We start from the raw sequence: 17,237 nt of genomic DNA, 5'->3' as shown, positions 1-17,237 counted from the left end.
GTGAAGGGGACAATCATTCCCCATAACAAATAGTTAGCAACAGTTGTCTAGCTGGCTGTGCACATTAGGGGAGATAAGGTCTGTAACCACTGATTCAGTGCCTCATGCAATGTAGTAGTTTTCACGATTTTTATTATCAGCCCATTTTACAGATGGGAAGATGGAGGCTCAGAGAAGGAAGGTGACTTTCCCGAGGTCATGTAGTGATTTAGCTTGGTCCTCCGGACTTCCTATCTGTGGCCTTTTTCTCCAGCACCACCTTCTCTGTCCTCAAGTGACCAGGTGATCTGACCCCTCATCTCTCCAGTCTTCAACACATGATGCTGTCTGCGGAGGCCTTGTGCCCAGCCCCCCACCTAACAGTGCTTGCCGGGCACATGGCAGGCACTTAAAATATCTTTTTCCTGTGCACGACTATGTTGCTAAGTTGATGTAAAAACATAAGAAGTATTTTTCCAGGCAGCTAAGGTGTGTGCCCCCAAGCCCTCCTTCTGCTCCTTTATCCCCTTTAAAACCAGCCCTTGGATCGTTTTAGTTGGAAACCTTGTGGACAGGATTGACGCTTCCTTCCTCTGCACCATGCTGATGTGGTAACCGCTCAGGGATGGGCTCTGGGAACACGGACTGCTTTGCTGGGAGTGCCGACACTCTGCACCGTGTGCCCTGGACTGCGGCACCTGTTCAGCAATAGTTCCTGCCTTTCAGGTCTCTGGCTCTTCTCGCCCTGACCCTTCAGTCTGCTGTCCACAGACTTGCCTCCAGCAGCCCAGCACCTCCTCCTTCTCCCTTCTTACATGGGTGTGTGTGTCCCCTTCCTAATTTGATGCTTCTACCAGTTGAGGACTGAGAAATGGGACAATTTTTATTAGAGTTGTTCATCCATTCATTAATACCTATTCAGCCAGCCATTATTGATCCTGGAGTCTTGCTAGGGATTCATCCACCCTTCCATCCATCCACCCACTCACCCATCCATCCACCCACTCACTCATCCATCCACCCACCTGTCCATCCACCCACCCATTCTGATTGGGACCCTCTGCAGTAGCTTGTGATTAATCAAGACATGCCCACACACCAACCTGGCTGTGAGGCAGGGAAATAGGATGTACACGGCACAAACCAGGTCAGGACTTTATAGTCTGTAATCTGCCCCTGCTTCCATCACCACACTGAATCTTTCAGCCCTGAAAGTAGCATTATCCCCATTTGGTAGCCGATGAAAGCAGAGCTCAGCAGGATGAGGTCCCCTGCGCCGTGGCCAGCGGCAAGCACAGTACTGCAGTTGGAACTCGGGTCTCCAGCCTGGCCCGTTACCTGTTCCCTCTTCTGTGCTCCATCTGGGACCTGTATGACGCCCCATCCATTTTATGCTTCTGTCACAAAGGATTGTTGGCTTCGGTCAGACCTCTGCCTCCATAAAATGGTCAGCGCAAGGAAGTGTGCCCTTGGCTGTGTGCCAGCGCAAGCCTCCTTGGTGTCCATACCTTGTCCGCGGTGGACCAGGCCACAGCATCTAGTACGCACTTCCCAAACCGCTCTGAGCAGGCCTAGCTCCCTGGGATGGTAGCAGGTCCCAGGACAAGTGGCCATACAGGGTCCGGAAGTGCTCGGTCACGTAAGTCACCGCGGGACTTCTCAGGGCCTTTACTGTGTTGACGCGAAGGAAGGGTCCCCAACAGGCGGTACAGTGTGCAGGCAGCCTTGAACATGCAACTCCGTTGTCCCAGTGCCCGTGGCCTGGGGCTAATGTCCAGAGAGAACGCTTGGGGAAGATAGCACACCCTCACTTTCCCATCTCGTACACAGGAGCCTCCAGCTATCGCGTGATTCCTCCCCGGGCTGTGTGATTTTGAGAGGACCACGGGGAGCAGAGTTGAGCCCCAGGATGGAATTGATAATGATGGTGGCTGCAGGGGAACGTGGAAGGTGGGGATATTTTTGTTCTTCCATCCACCAAGCGAACGAATCTCAGACATCGACTGTGTGCCGGGCACAAAGCCAGCATTTGGAAATGCCAAGATGAGTCTGACTAAGGAACCTTCCGTCGCATTTCCCTGTGCCCACTAAGGGTTTTTAAAGAAAGACAAAGGCAAACCTTAAAAGGAAGCAGTGATTGTTTAAATCGTTCTGGGTCTTCGTGGTGGGTGAGGATGGGACACATTTACTCATTTCAGTGAAGCATTAGTGCCAGGTCCTGAGGGGTGTGAGCAAGAGGGTTCCAGGAACGCTTGGCCTGGGCAGAGGGAGCTGGTGTTGTAAGGGAGGTCAGTAGAGTGGGGAGGCTCAGGAGAGGGGGGGAGGGAGGATGACTTCCCCTGGGATTAGCCTGAGCTGGGGGGCGTGGAGGGGAGGAGAGGGGAGGGGAGGGGAGGGGAGGGGGAACTTGAGTGAGGCTTGCAGAGGACAAAGGTTAGCCGTGGGGGGCGGGATAGATAGGCTCTGACCAGTGGGAAGAGCAACAGCAGAGCAAAGGTATAGAGGCGACAACAGGTGGGTTACATCTTCAAGACGCTGTAAGGAGCCTGGGTGATGGGGGCAGAGGGAGGAAAAGCGGGTGTCTTTGAAGTTGGGCTGGGGGAGCTGGCTGGGGCAGATCCTGAGGTCCGAACACTGGCCGAGTGGGTGCCTACCTGACTGGGAGTGCCTTGAAGGCCAGACCATTTCACATTCATCCGCAGCACCTGGCTGGCCCCTGGTAGGTTTGTGGACTCACTGGACTCTTCCACTGTGGGACCTGGGACAAGTCCTTCCCCTCTCCGGACCCTGAGTTCCTCATGCTTGGGTCTGGTCACCCAGCCCACCCTGTCAGCTCTAAAGGACTCTCAGGGATTCTTGCATGTGTGCAGGGGAAGGTCAGACTGTTCCCCTGTCCCCCCCCCCCCCCCCCCCCCCCATCCCCCTGAGCCTCCGGATCCGCTGGGCGGCCCTAGTGGACCCTGGGTGGGGGCAGCCCGTTTGCTGGGTGGGGGTCAGGCTGGCTCTATGTTCTTTCTTCCTTCAGCAGTTGGCCCTCTGAGCTCAGGGTGAAGTGCCCTGGTGTCCTTGCTGGTGGCTCAGATGTGATTTGGGGGACAGGGCCGTGAAACCAGGCTGGGGTTCAGGGTTGTGCGCATGCCCCAGCTTGGTGTGGGGTAGGAAGTTCTGCTTCTTTTCTCGGTGAAAATGGGCCACTTGCTTCACCTCTGAGCCTCGGTTTCCTATCTGTAAAGTGGGAACAACAGTTAACTCCCACACTGGGCTTTCATAAGATACGAGATAAAATTGGTGAAAGCCCGTAGTAAACTGACTTACCCCACGTGCATGGAAACAGTTCTTCTTGGTAATTATATTTATTGGTCCAGTTTTCATAATCCCTCAGGCCTCTGGCCCACTCACCCCTTTCCCAGAAGTGCTCCCTAGTGACGGCTCACTGTTCTCCCTGTGACTTCTGCTGGGTTCATTTTATCCAGGCCAAAGCGATAGGAGGGCCATGAATTATGTACGAGTTGCACATGCAGATCAGGGTGTATTTTGCATTCCTGTTTCTGTGAACGTTTAAATAGCAAGAGAGTCAGCCTGCTGGGTCCTGGGACCAGAGACCACCCTCCTCCCCAACCGCATCCCAAAGGCCTGCAGGGTATTAGGTTTGGCCTCTGGGGAAGTGTGGGGAGCACATGTCAGGAATTCCCCCTCCCCAGCTTATCTGTACTGCTGGGGTCCAACAGGGTTTGCCCACATGCAGGGGACTCTGGCCTGTGTCCCTCATAACTGGGAATTGGGAGAGGGGGACACTGGGCCTGAGGGGGCAGAACAAGGCTGTCACCTCTCCATCCCCTCTACCTCCCAGTTGGTGCCAGGAAATGTCAGTCAGGGCAACTCCGATTTCTGGCATGGATGTGACTTTATCTCAACAGGGCCTGGGGCTCCTGCTCTGGGGGGCCTAGAAACTCTCACATATAGTGCTTGGTCAAAGCTGCCCTGCCCAGGATGGGGTGAAAGGGTGCAGGGCTGGGCTATGCCCAGCATCCTTTCCCCCAGAGACCTGTGGGTCCCTCTCAATGCCACTGAGTGGCTCCCAGATGGTGTCCTAGAGCCACCAGGGTTGGGGTTGAGGGCAAACAGCTGAGCTCGGCTGGTACCTGGAGGCATCACAGGGTATAATGGAGGATCGGTGTAAACTTGAGCAGTTTATTGAGAAAAGAGTCCAATGTGCATCAATTCTTCACCGTCTTTAAAAGGCCCGACACCTGGGTTCCTGTCCCAGATCCAGCAGGCCTTGGATTTCTGACATGGTCACCCTCAGGCTCAGCCTAGTCCAGTGGTTGGCAAACTGCGGCTGGTGAGCCACATGTGGCTCTTTGGCCCCTTGAGTGTGGCTCTTCCACAAAATACCACTTGCAGGCACGCATGTACAGTGCGATTGAAACTTCGTGGCCCATGCGCAGAAGTCGGTTTTCGGCCTGGGTGAGTCTATTTTGAGAAAGGTATGTTGAGATGGTTTGGACATATAGAGAGGATGAACGAAAGGAGATAGACGAAACAAGTATACAAGACGAGTGTCGATGGGAGAGTTGGAAGGGGTTGACCTCAGCGAACATACCTCAATCAGATTGAGGATGTTTTTAGCAAAGGCCAGCTTAGGAGTACCCTAATTAAGTTAATAACAATGTACCTACCTATGTAGTTTAAGTTTAAAAAATTTGGCTCTCAAAAGAAATTTCAGTCGTTGTACTGTTGATATGTGGCTCTGTTGACTCATGAGTTTGCTGACCCCTGGCCTAGGCCAACCTTGCCAGGTTGGTGTGAGGTCAAATCAAACTGCCCAGTGGATGGGACACCCAATAGGGTGCCTGACACATAGTAGGCCACTGGTTTGCAGAGAGGATCTCATTCCAGCTGAGAGCAAAGAAATTGGTTTTTTAGATACTTCACCTGTGGTCTCTCTAAGCAGGAAGGAGGGCATTTCTGTTGAGCTCCTTGAATGGTCAGAACAGCTTGGATATGTTCTCAAGCTATGACTCCAGCAGAGGACCCTCCACATCCCTGGGGCGCGGGGGAACCTCCCTCGGGGGCCAGGCTTAGCCGTGCAGCCAGGCAGTCCTGGGTGTGAGTCCTGACTCTACATAGTGGCCTATGACCTAGGCTGTGGTCGGCAAACTGCGGCTCGCGAGCCACATGCGGCTCTTTGGCTCCTTGTGTGGCTCTTCCACAAAATACCACGTGCGGGCGCGCACGTACGGTGTGATTGAAACTTCGTGGCCCATGCGCAGAAGTCGGTATTTTGTGGAAGAGCCACACTCAAGGGGCCAAAGAGCCGCATGTGGCTCGCAAGCCGCAGTTTGCCGACCACTGACCTAGGGTAAGTCCCTGATCTCCCTGTACCTGAAAAGGGAGGTAAGGGATACCTAACTCTCAGCTCCGTGAGACTCAGATGAGAAATTATCTATAAAACTCTACTGGGGAGCCCAGCTGGCATGGCTCAGTGGTTGAGCATCGACCTATGAACCAGGAGGTTGTGGTTCAATTCCCAGTCGGGCACATGCTGGGTTGAGGGCTCGAGGAGGGCATACAGGAGACAGCTGGTCAATGGTTCTCTCTCATCATTGATGTTTCTATCTCTCCCTCCCTCTCCCTTACTCTCTGAAACCAATAACAATATATTTAAGAAAAGAAAAAACTCTACTGGGGAAAAAGAAGCAACTGATACACAGTAGGTTCTTGATGGAGTCTGGGGTGGGAGGCCTGGGGTGCAGGCCGGTGGCTCAGGAAGCCAGGCCTGGGTTCCCCATGCGGGTGATAGGCAGGCTCCGTGAGGACAGTCAAGTGGCACCTTGTTTGCTTTCCTTCTTGGGACAGCTGGCTAATTAGCCTCTGAGTATCCCTGACAAGTGCCCATGTGCACGTTCCTGACATGTCACAGTCAGCCCTTGCCAGAGCATGTGGTGCTCAGCTGACCAGCCTTGGGCAGGAGGGAATCCAGAGAAGGATTCCTGGTGTCAGGGCCTCACCTGCAGCCTCCTCCTGCGGGCCTCGGGCTTCAGTCCGGTCACAGGATGCTTACCATCTTCTTGCGGGTTGTGATCACCCCCCAGGCCCACACTGCTGGGGCTGGTAGCACTGAGGGCTGCAGGGAAGGAACTAGCCCCTGCTCAGTTAAGAATAGAAGGCTTTTGTGTGACTTAAGTAGCAGCCTGATCATATCAGGCCTCCCAGCCAGGCCCTAGGTAGCTTATCGAGAAGGATCTGGTGCCATCGTGGGTCCTCCTGGGTGGAGGAGGAGAAGGGGGGTTGAGGTGCTGCGGGGCTTTCCCTGGACTTCTCTCTCATTTCCACGTGATGATTTTTTTCCATCGAGTAAGGCTCATTGCTCCTCCCTTCTTCTCCCTGGGGCTGGCTGGGGATCATCACCAGCATTCCTGGGGGAAAATCTCTTCTGGGAAGAGTTCAAACAAACAAACAAACTGGCTTCTGAGAGGAACAGATTGGTGAAAATGGCTTTGTCTTCAAGGAGAAAGCCAATGGTGGCAGCCATTTATTAAGCGCCGACGGTATGCTAGACCCTGAGCACAGCGTTTTGTGTCCTTGACTCATCTAACACTCACTAGGGTGCTGTGGGCGGTGTCCTAGTCCCACGATGCAGTTGAGGACCCTGAGATCCAGCTAGCACATGGCAGACCTGGTGTTGGAACCAAGGACTGTCCCGCCTCATTACTTTTGGGGGCAAAGATTCCTGAGTCGGGAAGAGGTGCGAGTCAGAATCCTTAGACCAGTGATGGCGAACCTTTTGAGCTCGGTGTGTCAGCATTTTGAAAAACCCTAACTTAACTCTGGTGCCGTGTCACATATAGAAATTTTTTGATATTTGCAACCATAGTAAAACAAAGGCTTATATTTTTGATATTTATTTTATATATTTAAATGCCATTTAACAAAGAAAAATCAACCAAAAAAATGAGTTCGCGTGTCACCTCTGAGACGTGTGTCATAGGTTCGCCGTCACTGCCTTAGAGGGAGCCCTGGGCATGGAGGACGCAGTCGCTCAGTGCAATAAGTCATGCTTTACCTTATGCTGGAGTCCATTCCACTAGAAAGAGGAACATCACAGGGTTGGGAAGAGGAATTATGATCCTATCACAAACAGAGCAGGTACAGATGCCTGTCTGTGGAGTTGGAATGGAACCAAACTTCCTCTGTGATGTAGGAAGAAACTGCTCCGGGCAAAATCATGAGGCGGCAGCTCCTGATTCCTGGTCCTCCTCTCTGGTGCCTCCCTCTCGCCCTCCCCTCAGAGATTATTCCCAGTGTGAGAATGGAAAGGAATTCTGAGTCACCTTCTGTGAGTCTAGATGGGAAGACTGAGGCCCCAGAAGGACAGGGACTGGCCCAAGGTCACACAGTAAATGGGCCTGGGAACACATAGTAGGTGTTCAAGAAATCCCTTCGTCCAGGCCAATGCCGGCTCCCCTGTGGGGCACTGCTTTTGTGCGGAGACCTGGAGGGCCTGTGATGGGCTGGGAGATGGAGTCAGCTGGGTCCTGCGAGGGAGGCAGGGCCCAAAGGCTGGCACCTCTGTCTACAGTGCCCCAGACTCATCTATGCTCACCCAAATCCTGCTCAACTCAGTGCCCCCTTTTCTGTAAAGCCTGCTTGGACTCCTCTCCCTAATACCCCTCCTAATCTCTTTCTACCCCAAGAATGGGACATTTTTTTAAACTGTGGTAAAAAGCACATAACACAAAATTCACCATCTTAATCATTTTTTTGTGTGCAGCTCAGTCGTGTTAACTGTGTTCACATTGTTTCACAGAAGTTCACAGAATTTTTTCATCTTGCAAAACTGAAACTCTATACTCATTAAACAACAATTCCTTCCTCCACCCCCACCATCTCCTGGCAACCACCATTCTACTTTCTGTTTCTATGACTTTGACTGCTTTGGATACCTCATATACATAGAAGCATGCAGTATTTGTCCTTTTGTGCCTGGCTCATTTCACTTAGCACAATGTCCTCCAGGTTCATCCATGTTTGCTACGTGGTTATAGCATGTGACGAGATGTCCTTCTTTTGTTGTGGTTGAGTAATATTCCATTGCGTGCATAGACCAGATTTTGTTTATTCATTTGTTTGTTGTTGGACACTTGGGTGGCTTCTACCTCTTGCTATTGTGAAGGGGGTGGGAATTTGGCAGTTGAATGGGCCTGGGTTGGACCCTGGCTTCCAGCATCACTTGAGTTTCGAGTTTGAGTCCTTCATCACTTGCTAATGTGTCTAATGGGGTTGTTGGCAAGGATTGATATTGTGCATACAGAAACGCCTGGCACATAGCAAGCTCCCAGGGAATGGTAGGTAGGATTTGTTCTCATTATCCGCTTTCCTTCTAGGGACAGATCCCTTTGGGGGTTTATAGGACTGTGGATCATTGGACCCACATACCCAAGCTCACCTCGACCCCCATCCATGAGGCCAGCTCAGCATCCGGTGAGTCTTAGAACAATGCAGCTGAAGAGCACCTAGGCCTAAAGAGGGGCAGGGACTAGCCCAAATTCACAGTCAATGGCCATGCCAGGATTAAACCCAGATCTCCAGCCTCGCAGCCTGGGGACCTTCCTGGTGCCGTCCCCAGGATCCACAGGGCTCAAGCTTAGAAGGGACTGGCTCTCCAGGGGCCTGTGTCTAATTCTGCAGCATGTAGAGTTGTGGGTAGCGGGCATCTTGGGCTCATCTCTGATGGGCACAGGCAGGTGGCATCCACCAGGCACCTCTGATCATCACCTTAGCCCATGGCTATGGACAGTGGAGCTGCCCCAGTATGAGGAGCTCGAGTCAAACTCATTTGCATTATGCGGGCTTGTCTAAGTTCCCTGTATTGCACCTGGGAGGTCATTCTCAGCTTTTGTTCATTAAATTTTCCTTTGCTTATTCCTTCCCTCAGTCATTTATTCTGCACCACTCCCTGGGGCTTGCTGTGAGCCTGGAGACAATCCGTGGAGGCGGTTAGTAAGGCATGATAGCGAACAGTGTGGATTCTGGGACCAAATTGCCTGGGTTCAAATCCTGGCTCTGCCAGTTACTAGCTCTGTGACCTTGGGCAAGTTGCTTAAGCTCTCTATGCGTCTGATTCTTCTCTAAGTGGGGGATAATGATGTTCTAGTTACTATGGTTACATAACAAATCACCCTGAAACTCACTGTCCTGTAGTCTTGGGGCTTTGCTCCTCCATGGCTTCCTCACAGCCTGGCAGCCTCCGAGCAGTCAGATGGTATACATAGTGGCTCAGGGCTCCAGCGGGAATGTTCCAGTGAAGGAGGCAGAAGCAGCATCACCTTTGATGACCTGGCCTTGGAAGTCTTGTAGTGTCGCTCCAGCCATTAGTCCCCAACCCCAGATTCAAGTGGGGGTGACATAGACCCTGGCTCTCCATGAGAAGAGTGTCAGAGCTATTGTAAAAAGAGCAAGTGGGAAGGGAAATGTTACTGCAGAAGTGTTTGGGAATACAATCTGCCACAGTCGTGAGAATTAGATGAGTCAAAACACGGGAACTGTCTAGAACAGCGCCTAGGCATTGCATATAAGAGGTAGTTGTATATATAGTCAAAAATAAGGGTGATTTTGAGCATATGTAATTTACTGTCATGTGCTGACTTTAGGACCTGCCTCCTACTACAGAAGCCTATTCACTGAACTGCAGCATTTCCCATTTGGGTATTGAGGGATCTATAGGAGTTCACCAAGCAGAGACAAGTGAGGAGGCATTCCTTGCAGAGCAAACTTGAACTCGCTGTGTAAGGGTGTGGAGTTGTTGAGTTGAGTTCCTGGGGGCAGGGACTTAGCTCCGGGTGGCTGGAGCTCCCCTGAGGGGAGCTGGGGGAGGCCAGGAAGGTGAACTGAGGCAGGAGAAGAAAAGCTTTTTGCAAACAGGGTTTGATCCTACAGGTCGCAGGGAGTCCTTAGCTTTTCCTCAGGCAGCCATGTGAAGGGCTGGAGTGCTCTAATGAGGAGCCACTTCTGAAGCGGCATCAGCAGGATGGGGAGGTATTGGACCACTTTAGTGGGGAATAAGGAGTGGACTTACGGGGGAATAGGGAGAGGTCAGGCATGATGGGACTCAAACCCAGGTGTTTGCCTGGGGCATTTGTGCCAGCTTTGCATGTGATATGCATACCCACCCTGGCTTGCTTTCCCTCATTTCTAGTATGATGCTTTGTGATTTTTCTCTGCTCGGAGCAGCTCTCCTGCAGGGGAAGGCAGGAGGGCTGGAGGGTGACTGTCTTGGAAGACTGGCGTGGAGGAGCCTGGCAGCCAACCCTGGGTTAGCAGGCAGGGCCTTCTCTGCTCCCTGCCCGATCTGTGGAGAATAGCTCTTGCACCCTAATGGTCTCCCCTTCCAACACCCCTCCCTACTCTGCAGGCCTGCAGGGTCCAAATGGAACAGATCCTGGGGGTTGTAATATCCAGCTCCCCTCACCTCACCGATGGAGAAACTGAGGCTCAGTGACTTGCTCCAAATCCCATAGTAAAGGAGCCAGTCTCAGGCCCTTCATGTGGCTGCAGCCAGGTGCCGTGGCACTGAGGGCTGCGTCCAGTTCAGGTGGGAACAGGTGCTCTTAAGGGGCAGGATGCCTCCCTGTTAGACCCTCCCCATCCCAATCTTTCCCTTGGGCCCCTTCTCATATGCAAGAGGAGGGCTGTACCTGCCCAGCCACAGCTCAGAGCTTTTAGGATCAAGATCCCTCCTTCTTCCCCGCCCTCATCCTGCCTTGCCTCCCAGTCACAGCTCAAATGTCCCTTCTGAGTGTCCTCGGCAGTTCCCTTTCCCAGGCACCAGAGAGAGAGAACTCAGCACTGGTGAGTTCACCTAATCCTCGGCCAACCCTGCTGGGCTCTGTGTTCTCCTCCTTTTACAGATGAGAAAACCATGGCTCAGAGGGACGAGGTGACTTCCCCAGGGCCACACAGCTGCTAGCCCTTCTTTTCTTTCCTTGAAATCATGTTCCCAGTCACGACCTCCCTCTGAAGAAGCATTGGCTGTTGAGGGTAGCTGGGAGGGGGCTTTAGGTGGAGTGGTGGGCATCTCCAGGTGGCTTGAGATGGGAAAGGGAGGAGCAGGTTTAGGGGGATGGGATGGGTTCCTATTTGGCCACTATGGGGGTGTGATTCCTCTGGGATGTCCAGGGTGGGATGACCTGAGGTTCATTGGGTATACTGGCCTTGAGCTTGGTCCAGGCAGAGACGAGTGGTGGATGATATCGCCCAAGGAGAGTGTGAAGGACAAGGGAGGGGACAGGGCTCACTCAGGATAAAGAGCAGCAGCATGGGTCCTGGACAGAGAGAGAAGCCAGCTTGGGGGAGGGGGAGGCTGACGAAGAGGGAATAGGGGAACCAGAGCAACTGGTGTTCTGGAAGCCATGGAAGGAAGGTGAGGTCCACAGTGTCAGGGAGGATTGGAAGCTGTCCGTTGAGCTTACTCACATGGAGCTCATGACTGAACTTGGGAACAGAGAGTAGTTGGTTTTGCAGCAACTGGAAGGGAGGAAGTGGAAACATGAGTGTAGACAACTCTTTGAGAAGTTGGGATGAAAAGGAAGGAAGGAAAGGGAGTGCTGGGAAGGGTGGAGGGGGACACACTGGGTGAGACTCCGGCCTGTTTTGTGCTGCCGGGAGAGGGGAGAGGAGATGTAGGAGGCAGGGGTGCAGGGAGAGGCCTCATCTGTGAGCATCCGCCATAGGCCTCTGCATCAAGGAGGGCTCCCAGGGGAGGTAGCTCTTGCTGGAGGGATGGTTGTGGAAAGTAGGAGCACAGGCGGTGGCACGGTGGCTCTCAGTCCTGCCCTGAGCTCCAACAGGCTCCAGGGCCTCTGTCTACTAGGTGTGGGGAGGATGCAGGGCCCTCACCTGTGGAGACTTTGGACCTCCTAGGAGGCAGGAGCTGCACAAAGTCAGAGCATCCTCATAAACTAGGTCCCAGGTCAGTGGTAGAAGCTCAGGGCTGGGCGGGCTTGGCCTGCGGTGGTTTTATGTCTCCAGTGCTCACCAAAATGGCTTCGTAAATGCTTCAAACGAGAAAGGCCTGGGAAGGTGAGGACATGGATTGGTCTGCTTCCAAAGAGGCCATGCCTTATCCCATCCCTGGCTCAGCTCCCAGTGACGGGGAAGTTCTTCCTCTGGATCTAGCCTAAATCTTTCCTGCTATGTGTTCCCTCCTGGTGAACTTGTTCAACCCAGCTCTCTGGAGCCAAACCCATCAGCCGGCCACTTTGAGTGGCGGCCAGTGTTTTTACAACTTGTTTTCATGAAGCCGGTTTGAAGTCTCCCTGCATTCCCAGAATGTCAGACCCGCCCTGATTCACAAGGGTTGACCAAAACAGTATGCGAGCCAACAGAGGAATCTGAGGACTTAGTCATCCCCCTTGGACCATCCACTGGTTCTCCTGCTTTCCTTCCAATAAAAAAAGAAAGAAAGTTAGCTCAGATGGCCAGGATGGAAGGCACTCGAGGATGTAAACAGGCTCAGATGATGCTGGTGGGCAGGGCTCAGGCCTCAGGCTTTGCACTGGGCTGACCCCTGTTCAAGTCTTGCCACAGGGGATCCTTGACAACTCTGTCTCTGAGCCTCACTTTTCTCGTCTCTGAAATGGGAGAATTAATGGCACTTACCTCATCGGTTGGGTGATATAGAAATAGACCCTGAGACCAGGATTTATGTCAGAATGACTCATATCAGAAGTTTTCCAGGAAAGAAAAAAAAAAACAAACCTGCTATGGGAATAGGAAAAAGAACCAGAAAGAGGAGAAGCAAGAATGTGATTTCAGGACAAACCCCTTGAGGGGAACTTAGCTTAGTTCCCAGCGCTCTCCGGACACGCAGCCAGAGCTGTGTCAGGGGCAAGGGCAAGGGCAAGGGCGCGGGACTTAGACCTCCACCCACCAGGTACTGGTAAAGGGGCGCCTGGGGGACCACTGGGCTGCAGGCAAGGGCATTCCAAGAGCCCGAGGCCAGTCACTCACGCACCTGTGCAGGTGTTGGCTGCTGGACAGGACCACACAAGCCAGTGTGCCCCAGAATGGTAAGAGGTCCCAAGAGACAGGGCGCAGCACGACAGAGCCTCTCCTGAGGATCAGTGTGCGGATTATGTGTGATAAAGTGTATACGGCGCTGGTGATGCAGAATCTGGCACGGAGGAAGCAGCAGTCAGCCGCAGCGCGTCTCACCTGTTAGAAAGAGGGCTGCCAAATGGTGTCCTGGGGTTGTGTGGTCAGCGAGAGGCAGGGCCTCTGAGAGCTCCCCTGTGTCCCCTTTGCTCCCCGAGCCCCAGCTACTCACAGTTTCTCAGCTTCTAGAGGCAGATCCCCACCGAACTCCCCAGCCCAGCCGACTGGGCCCCAGCCCCCAGGTTCTTCCCACAACTTGGTTGAGGGCAGTCTCCCCAACTCTGCCAGGCTGGGCCAGTGCCCTGCCATAGCCCCTCCAGAGAAGTCTGCCTGTGCACCACCCTCACCTCTGCGTGCACAGAGCCCAGTGTGGGTTGGTGACGAGCAGGGGATGGCACAGGGCCCAAAGGCAGAGATTAGGTCAGGGCCATGGAGGCACGGAGCCCTGTGGAGGAAATGGAGGCCATGGAGGCCCCTGGGGCCCATTCCCACTTCAACTGAATCTGGCTTTTCTTCCCAGCCCAGCCCAGCCCAGCCCAGTGTGTCTCCTATGCTTTTTCCAATAGAAAGTGCTGAGGGATCACTTCAGAAGTTGTGTCTCAGGGATGAACAAATGGAAGTTGTGCTTCCAGGACTCTGATGACTTTAACTGGTGATGTCAGCCTGGGTTGGCCCTGATGGAATCTGACCCAACCCCTCTCTGGCCTCCCCCCCACCCCATGATATCACAAGGAAGGTCACCCATGATCTGGTCTCCCCACTCAGGCCTCTGTGGTTTAGCTCTGCAGAGCATGACAGGCCTCGGTTCTGGTCCAGACTCCATCACATGCGGTTTGACTTTGGCCAAGTCACCTTTGCTCTTTGAGTCTCAGTGCGCCATGTTCCTAACCAGAGTTTTGTATGCGCTCACCTAAATCAGATGATATCAGCGCAGCGTTAATCCCCGTGTGACTGATACCCAGAGAGGTGAAGTGATTTGCCTGTGATCACACAGCACAAGTGTGGAAGTGAAAGGGCCAGGATCTGCTCATGGGTTACATGAGCACCTTACCCTTCATGTGCCCTGGCCCCCTGCCCACATCTGACCCAGAACCTGAACTAAGCTCCCAGTGGCCAGGATGAACAGAACCAGGCACCCGAGGGGACAGTCACTGCTATTTAGTCATTAGTTCATCTGACAACCGTTTATTAAGCACCTACTAAGTAAGGGGTTCTGCGCTCAGATGGGTAGGGTCCTGCTTTCTCCAGGCTTAAGGTAAGGCTGTGCCCTATTCTGAAGCCTGGGGTCTGGGATGAGGGGAGACAGATGGAGGTGGCCCCAGAGCAGGCTGGGAGTGGCTGGCCAGGGTGGTGGGTGCAGGGGAAGCAAGTTTGCTCACTCCCAGGTATTTGTTGCTGCCCGTGGGGGGTCCCCCCACTGGGTTAGGCTGGAAGATGGCTTTGATCCTTCAGCAAGTCCCTCTGGTGTCCCTCCCCTGGCTCCCACCTCCTTTGTTCACGCCCTAGCTCGCATCTGTGCACCATTAGTCCCTAGTCCCCTTCAGCAAAAGCTCTGTCTGTCCACGGGACCTCACGTCCTCCCCTGGCACACGAGAGAGCTTAGGAAATGTGTATTGGTGACTGGTTTATGTTGTCTAGGCTCGTTTGGGAGTCAGAGTATGAATCCTGGCTCTGCCACTGGCTTAGCTGTGCCCTTGAGCAAGGGACCCAGACCCCCTTGAGCCTCCGTTTTGTCATCTGTAGAATGTGTTGCAATGGGAGGCCGGCAGGAGTAAGTGAGAGGGCAGACAGAGAATCTTGGCCTTGTGCGAGGCTATGGCCAGCCCTCCATAAGTGGTGCGCCGTGGCACAGTAGATGGGCTCGGCATGTGCCAGGCTGAGTAGGAAACACAAGAGAGATGGAGTTAGGCCCTGGTCACATGGCTCAGCGTTTACAGTTTACAAAGCCCTGCCATGTCCCCATCGCTGGGCTCCTCCAGTCATCCCATGAGGCACTCCGGGCTGGTTGCAGAATCCCCATCTGACCAATGAGGACTGTAAGCCTAGAGAGGAGGCTGACCTGCCTTCCAGTGGCCACTGCAGGCTGAGAACCCAGATCTCCCGGCTCTCAGCCTCCTGCTCTCTCCTCAGCACCCCTGCCGCCTCCGGAATCCAGCTCCTGGCCTCTGGAAGCTCTTTGTGAAAGATGCTAGGAAAGAAGGTAATGTGGAGATTTGTCATCCCGGATGGCAGGGGGCTAAGGGTGCATTCTGGGCTTTAGCACGGATCACTGTGACCAGTAGGCTCAGAGTAAGGGGGCAGGAGGCGGGCTGGGTAGAGGTGGACTGTGTAGGGGTGCAGAGGAGGAGAAAACAGCTATGGGAGCCCATAGGTCATTCACCTAGCCTGGTGGCTGGGTACAGAATTTGAATTTCCCCCCAATATTTATAAAATCTTTAAAAATTTGAATATTTAATCTCTATTTAAATAATTTTATTTTAAAACTGTTATTTGTTCATTATGATGGGTATAGTTTTAATTTCCATAATATTTCCAAGAAAAACAATTTTTAAGAATATAAATTTTTCTTTCTTTACATTTACTTTAATTTACATTTTTTGATGGGGAAAAAAAATAATAAAATTCTGTACTCTTTAAATAGTTGCATTTTAGTTTTGACCCTTTAGATTACTACCATCAATACAGCATTTTCAAATGATGTGCAGATCATCGCTATAACAATATAAATAGAGTGATCTTGCTAAAATGAAGGCAATAATGTATATTTTATGAAATAATGTATGAACTCTGTCTCATTACTCATCCGAACATCACCAGCCCACCATCAAAACATCCAGCTGTGTAATAATAATTAAATTCCGTCTTCCTTGATATTTTGTCACTTTCAGTCATATAAAACCATCACTTTACATGCATATTTCACCTTTCCTTATGCAGACATATTTGTCAAGGTGGGGAAATCAAACGATTTTATTTAACAGTTTCAAATATCTGACAAAGATATGGAGACCTCTATTTATATTTTTGTTCTGGGCTCTGCAAATTTTGGGCCAGGCCTGCCTGTCCACTCCCTGCCCACCGGCTCTCCCTTTTGTGGGGCTTAGGCCACCCGTGCTGGTCATTTCAGCTGAACATCATCAGCTCAGTTGCCAGCCGCCCTGCCTTCCCCGGAGTCTGCCTTTTAGAAAGTGCTCTATACGTGCAGCGTCCGGAGCAACTCAAATGCCCTCGAGGGCAGTGACCATGACTTGCCCGGCACCTCCCACAGACCTGGTGCCCCTGAAAGTCCCTTACATTCCAGCCGTATCTGTGAGGGGACCCGGTGGGAGGGCCCAGCAGCCTCTGGCTCCCAGGCTGGTAGCCCCGGCCGCCAGGTTGTTCTAGTGTTTAATGTTCATCTAGTTGCCAACATAAAGAATTAGTATCATACTTCATGTCACATTGATTTGAGTAATAGGCGTTGTTAAGGATAATAGTCCCCCTTAGTCACAGGGGATGCATTCCAAGACCCCCAGCGGATGCCTGACACCACGGATAGCACCAGGCCCTATACAACTGACCCTGAACAACTTGAGGGTTCGGGGCACTGACCCCTGCGCAATAAAAAATCCACCTATAACTTAAGTCGGCCTTCGCGTACGCAGATTCCCAGCTGCAGATTGAAAATACAGTTGACTCTTGAACAACACAGATTTGAACTGTGTGTGTCCATGTCGCTTATGGGATTTTTTCCAAACCTGTGTTGCTCAAGTATATATACTATACTTTTTCTTATACATATGTACCCATGATAAAGTTTAATTTACAAATTAGGCACAGTAAGATATTAATAACAATAACCAATAATAAAATAGGACAAGTATAACACTATGTTGCAATAAAAGTTATGTGAATGTGATCTCTCTTCAGCAAACTAGCACAAAGCAGCATGACTTTTTTTTTTTTTCTTATTAAGTTGAGAACTTTCACCTTTTAATTTAAAGGAAGCGTTTTATGGCTTCTGTTGGGCATATCTGAATTTCCAGCATCACTGCTCTTGCACTTTATTAAGTGAAATATGGTTACTTGAACACAAGCACTGCGATACTGTAATGGCTAGAGGG

The 17,237-nt window shown here is 52.0% G+C and overlaps 1 protein-coding gene across 7 annotated transcripts in view; it reads left to right on the top strand.

Moving 5' to 3' along the window:
* The window catches only part of GDPD5 (glycerophosphodiester phosphodiesterase domain containing 5), an 89,330-nt gene that overhangs the window by 13,816 nt on the left and 58,277 nt on the right, over positions 1 to 17,237 (top strand). Inside the window, exon 2 of one of the 7 annotated variants that reach the window (XM_070425636.1) lies at positions 8,367 to 8,463. The exons of 5 other annotated variants lie outside the window; for them this stretch is intronic. The gene's annotated coding sequence lies outside the window, so the exon portion shown is untranslated. Of the gene's footprint in view, positions 1 to 8,366; positions 8,464 to 15,225; positions 15,335 to 17,237 lie in introns of those variants that run through there. One more of the 7 variants, XM_070425639.1, reaches the window with a different exon arrangement.

This window comes from Myotis yumanensis, unplaced genomic scaffold (genome assembly GCF_028538775.1).
Source record: "Myotis yumanensis isolate MYYU_CA2020_CCGP unplaced genomic scaffold, mMyoYum1.0.hap1 SCAF_10, whole genome shotgun sequence".
NCBI classification, from domain to species: Eukaryota; Metazoa; Chordata; class Mammalia; order Chiroptera; family Vespertilionidae; genus Myotis; species Myotis yumanensis.
This window is presented reverse-complemented; position numbering and strand designations above follow the sequence as displayed.